We start from the raw sequence: 6,307 nt of genomic DNA, 5'->3' as shown, positions 1-6,307 counted from the left end.
TTGGCTTACAAACTCCTATCCCGTCCCCTCCCCACAACAGACACCCTGTGAGGTAGGTGGGGCTGAGAGAGCTTTTTCCAGAACTGTCCTTGAGAGAAGAGGTCTGACAGAGCTATGGCTTGCCCAAGATTGTCCAGCAGCTGCAAGAGGAGGAGTGGGAAATCAAACCCGGTTCTCCCAGATTAGAGTCCACACACTTAACCACTACACCAAACTGGCTCTCAAACATAATAAACATTGTCAATGTATTATTATTTTTTTACCATGCAGAGGATTATTTTGTTTCTCTCTGGATAAAAGCCCCAAGGATTCATACCAATCATGTGAATGTCATCAGATTTTGTTAATGTCATATTTCTTCATAGGGATGATTTTGAATTTTTCACTCCTGTTGTTTTAACCCCAACTCCATGTTTGGAGGTTAATTGGAGGCAGCAACACTACCAGTGTTATGGATCCAAGGGCTTGTTATGGATCCATGTAAATGGCATGCATTATACATATAAATGCATTATAAATAACACATACAAACCATATTGCACACTGTGTACACAATATAAACAAATATGTAAAAAGCAGAGAACTGAAACCACTGACCAAATATAAAGCAGCTCCATGCTGGTGGAATGAGCTCCCCAAAGACATCAGGGCCCTGCAAGACGGAGCTTTTTACCATTTTGAACCATCCAGGGTAAGGTTCAGAGGCATTCAACTGAGAAACCACATATAACATCTTAATTTAAAATCAGAACCTTACCCTGGAATTTCACCATTGGCTGTTGCTATTACTGACTGACACCTGTTATGGATAATACTCAGAAATGTGTTTGTTTTGTCATCTGACATGCAATATCTATAGAATTTAGAATTGTTGTATGATTTTATTTTGGTGTTTTTTTTTTAATGTAAGCCACCCTGAACCTGCCTTGGGGGGATATAAATATAATAAATAAATAAATAAACATAAAAAGAAACAAAATAAGGAATATTTGCTCACCCCTGTAATTCTTCTTGGATTAGATTAATGGCACGCTGCACCAATCATATACCACAAAGAGATAAATGAAGGGTTTTTGTTCAGAATGGTGGTAAATGATTCATATTGTTAGAGATACCACAACATAATCTACAGAAAAAGAAAATAATACATTTTTTCCTCCAGAGAATCTGGTTACAAATTCAGATTTGTGGCATTTGTAGTTGATGAAGCTTTCTGATTTATTTTATAGCCAGTCTTTTAGATCCAGGTTTCAAGCCAGAAGGGAATTGCTAGCTCCCATCCCCACCATCATTCTTTAGTGCTTGAAGGGGATTCCTTGTTTTCATGGCCACACTTTACCTTCACTACTTAAATAAGTAGAACCCAAGATAGGTCTCTTATGTTCAATGAGAGGTAAACACTCATTCAGAAAACCAATTTCCCCATAAACCACCAATGAGATTAATTCACCATATTGAAATACTATGAATGTCAAGAGGAAACACACTATGAGATCAGGTTGTTAAAGAAAATAAACTACAAACCAGACGTAATTGGATTCCATCTTTGGTTCTACAGACATGTCTCACTGACTGTCAAAATTAATTGGTCATTTAGTTATAGGTACTATAACTAGATTATCTCACACAGCAGTCAAAGCAAACACCTTCCATGGTCTTGTTAGCTATTCTAATTTAGAAAACAAAATGTTTTGTAATGATGGCAGGAGACAGAAATAATTTCTTTGTGTATCACCAAGTGAGCCTGCCAGTCTTGACTGTTCATTTCTGTAACAAGGACTTGAATAATATTTCTGAGTGTTGATTGTAATATGTCCATCTTCCAAAATAAACAATGTTTTAAAAGGAATACTAAATGGGAAATATCCATAGGGAGTATGATGTTCTTGAAAGGGTTAGAGCTGACACCGATAGGTCTTGCTAAAACCACAGAAACAACTGTACACCTCATTGCTGTGTTCCTGATTCATTTGTTTCTTATGCCATTTTATAGCATTTGTATACTATCTCTGTTATACACCAAAACAATGTTTAAAATGCATTAATTTATTGGAGAAATTCAATGAGAGGACACAAACAGTGGTGCAAAGGAAGAAGCAAAACTGAAATTGTGATTTTGAGACACAACAGTGGCATCCCTAGTAATGAGTGGGTATTATCTCTTACTAGGAATAAGGCCCATTGTGGAAATAATACAACAAGCTCTAGAAAGAGGCTTTGGGAGAGTGCCAAGTCCTTGGACACTCAGCGTCAATGGGCTGTGGTGACCTCAGCAAGTTATAATGACACAGAGTCCACCATTTTCTCCAGAGGAACTGATCTCTGCTACCTGAAGAGCAGTTGTAATTTTCAGTGTTCTCCAGCCCCCCACCCTGCTCTGAAGCACTGACTGCTATGCCTAGGGCAGCCAACCTCTAGGTGGAGCCTGAAGGTAACACAACTGAACTCCAGACAACAGATCTCCTCCCCCCCCCGGAGAAAATAACTGATTTGGAAGGTGGGCTGTATGGAATTCTGCTCAGCTGAGGCCTCTCCCCTCCCCAAACCCTGGTTTCCATAGACTCCAACAGAAAATATCTTGGAATCTCCCTACCTGGAGTTGGCAAACCTAGTCAGGACTGGTCCCAATGAGTTCCTCACAAAGGCCTGCAAAGGGTTTCCTTCCTTTGTCTGAACCAAGCTTGGTTGTCTACCATGGCGAAATGGGCTCCAGTTTACAACTCAGCTGTTTGCTTCCCCCCCTTGTCCCGTGGGCGTATCTTCTTAAGTTCGCTGCCCCCACTCATGGAATTGTTACTGCCTTTTTAGAGGGACAGTGAGACCCCTCTGGCCGAATCTCCCTATTTGGAGATGGAATCCCCAATCTTTGGGGGATCCCTGGAAAGTTGGCAAAACAAGGGTCTGACTTTTCCTTGCTTCCCTGGGCTACCCCCTCCATTTGGTATTGTGCAGAGCAGGGGAGACTATGTGGTCAGAGCACAACACAGATTATTAGCCCAAATTAAAGAATTTATTTAACTATTTACACAGTTATGGAGCACACATACACTGTAGGAGTAAGCACACACCATGAGGTTGTGGGCTCAGGATAGGATCATTCCTTGGACTGGCCTCTGGCTGTACTTCAGCCTCTCTCTCTTGCCCAAGAGAGCAGGGAAACTTCCATTCATTCCCCAGTCCAGCCAACTGTGGAGTGGCTGAATTTCTGCTGCCTCCCAGGGACAAAGACTGCCTTGGGACAGTCCCTGTTTTCCCGCACTTTTTGGCCTTGGGGCAGCTGGGAACTGTAGGGTAGCAGATGAGGAAGCCCCATTCAACCCAGTGAGTGATACCCCTGCAGGCCTCTCTCTGGAACTACAGCTCAATTAACCCTTATGGGGGAACATTTTAAACAAAGAATCACACCCATCTTACAAACACAGGTAACTGCCATTTCGTGACACCTACCAACAGCCACTGAGGGGAAAGTTAAGTCCCACACAGGAGGCAAGCAGGAAAAGCATCTTTGTCAAGAGAGAAAGCCATCTCCCAGTAATTCTGATGGAACAGCGGCTAAAGGGGGAGTGGGTGGGGAAGAGGAGCAGACCCAACACCCGGCCAATGGCACACGAGTACTCTGGAGCGGCGGCTGACAGGCCAATGGCTGAGGGAGGGCATGGAATATTGCCACTTTAAAACGGAATTATGTATAAAGACAGGATATGGGCCTGATTGTTAGTGGGTAATGGCAAGCATGATAATCCAGTCCCATCTAGCTTTTGCTTCTGATAATGTCTTGCTTGTATACTTAAGACACTATAGAAGCTTAACCTCACACTCCATTATTTATTCCACCTCATGAAGTATTTATTATGTTGTAAATAGGTGACATTAATGGATTAAACAAAGAGAGCATTCTGGGTTATGAAATGCAAATAGGTTAAAGAACAGAGTTTGCAGTCTTCATGGTGGGATGATTATGTTTGATAGTCATTGTTTGGTTCATGTGGTGTCTGAAATAAAGTGCATCCATTATATTCACAGACTGTGGAAACCATCCACGCAAGTGTGGGATTTTGAACTGGAAACAGCAACTTCAGAATTCTGTATTTTGAAAAGCTGCTCTCTAGCCCATTTGTCCACAAAGACAAAGCTGTAAATATTTCAGCATTTCTGAAATTTTATAATGAATTTGTGTAGAATTTTTAGTGGGTGGGAGAGCCAGTGTACTATACAGTTCTATAGTCATTAATTACCCAGAAGAAACATAATTAACCATGAAAAATAAGCAAATAACATGTATAATATGTGTATGTTTAGATTACAGAATTTACCTTTCTAGGGCACATGATTGTTATAGATTTGTTTCTGGTTTTAGTGTGGAATGTACACAGTTCTGTATGATTATATACAACATAGATATTCTGGGATACAACACTAATGTTTTAAAATAAAAGAGCCTCTGACAATAAAGCCTTCTTGGTTAAAATATGACATTTCCCCCATTCCTATCACATCTTATTAAATAAATCTCACATCCTTCTCCTTTACATACCATTAGAAAATAAACTGAAGTAGAACACAACCTTCTGCTTTCATAGTTGGGCACATATGGAGCCAAATCCTTTGGAAACTTACCCAGTACAGTGGTTGTGCTTGTATGTAAGCGTGCATAGGATCACAACCTTAGATACCCCCAGCTTCTTGGATGTGCAGTATTTTATTTCCCACAGACTCTTTAACTGGGAACTAATTGAAACCAGTATATTTTAAATAAAATCTCAGATAAAGATCATACAACCATCAAGAGGAAGAGAGTCAAAACACCACATATAAATACAAAGTGGCAAAAGTTGGGAGAAATCTTACAATTCTTATATACCTCTTTCAGGCTGTGGTCACATGAGCAGTTTGCAGTGATATTGTTGTGCTAACTTTGCAGAGTTAAAGAGCACAATCAGACAGCAACATCTGCCTTCCATGCCCCACTCATGGCAACTCCGTTTTGCCCTGCTTTGGAAGTGGAGCAGCCAGGCACCGGGGAAAGCCTGGTCTTTACTGATGCCAGCACGTCCATGCCGCTTTTCTGGCCATCTGAAATTCCCTGTACTGAACAAAAGCTGGATGGGAAGTCTGAACTGGCAGATCCATTTCCACTGTCTTTTTTAGTAGCTGCCAATATTTGCATAAGCACATGAGTGCATATGCACATGCCCCTGCCTGCTTTTTTTTTTTTTAAGAAAGCAACTGGGCAGAATGCTCTGTGGTTGAGATGCTGCAGCAAATTCACCACCAGATGAGCATGCAGGAAAACCACTGCAGGGTGTGCTGTCTGGTCACTCCTTCCAGCAACAATTTGAACCGGTGCACTTAGACCATGCCAAGCCTTCAGTGTGACTGCAGCTTCAGTCAGTTATGCCTCCCCCTAAGCATCAGTAGTTAAAAAGATTTTTCCAAATTCCACTGAAGGCCCTTGGAGAAGTTTCACAGCCTAACAAACCTACCACAATAACCTTGGCCCTCTGAAAGAAGAGGCATTTTTTAAAAAAATTGTCATTTCCTCCATATCTCGAAGAATATTGCTTCTGCTTAACAGTGACGAGATACCACAAAGATGGGGTTTTAATGCTACCACTTCTACTGAATCAGCAGAAGAAACATAAATAAACTAAATCTCCAAATAGGAGTATGTTCAACCCTCCCCCCCCTTTAACAATACAAGTGACAGGACATTGCCATAGATAAATATAATTTTATGAAATGAAAGTGTACAGTTTAGTGATTCTTCCACCTTGGTTTTGATCTCATGTTCAACCAACATTGGAGCAGATTCAAACGTAATTATAAAACTTTGGGCTTCCTTAGGACTTTTTTCAGCAGTTTCACACTTCATATTTTGAAAGTGTAGTGACATATTTCTTCTTTGCCTTGCTAATATTATGTAACATATGAGAATAACCTGCTAGAATATACATACAAAAATGTCCCAAATGTGTTTTCATGGCAGATAATTTCCCCTTGGCTCTGCTTAAGAGGAGAAACAAGAATTCCTAACAAGTCTCTAAAAATAATATGCTGTTAATATTCTCAGTATTACCTCTTTGCAATAATGACACCTTGTGTTAAAATAGAAGTTTGCAAAGTTTGCAAAGCAATTCACAGAGTTCATTCTGTAAACCTTAGGGGAAAAACCTTTGAAGCTTGGCTAATATTACTATATTCTCAGCAGTGTAAGAAGACAGTAAGTATTGCCCCCATGTACTTATGGTGGCAATTGTGAATTTCACAGTTTCTGGATATCATTTCTTGTGTGTATTCTTTTATAAAA

This window comes from Gekko japonicus, unplaced genomic scaffold (genome assembly GCF_001447785.1).
Source record: "Gekko japonicus isolate JY-2015 unplaced genomic scaffold, Gekko_japonicus_V1.1 scaffold40, whole genome shotgun sequence".
NCBI classification, from domain to species: domain Eukaryota; kingdom Metazoa; phylum Chordata; class Lepidosauria; order Squamata; family Gekkonidae; genus Gekko; species Gekko japonicus.
This window is presented reverse-complemented; position numbering follows the sequence as displayed.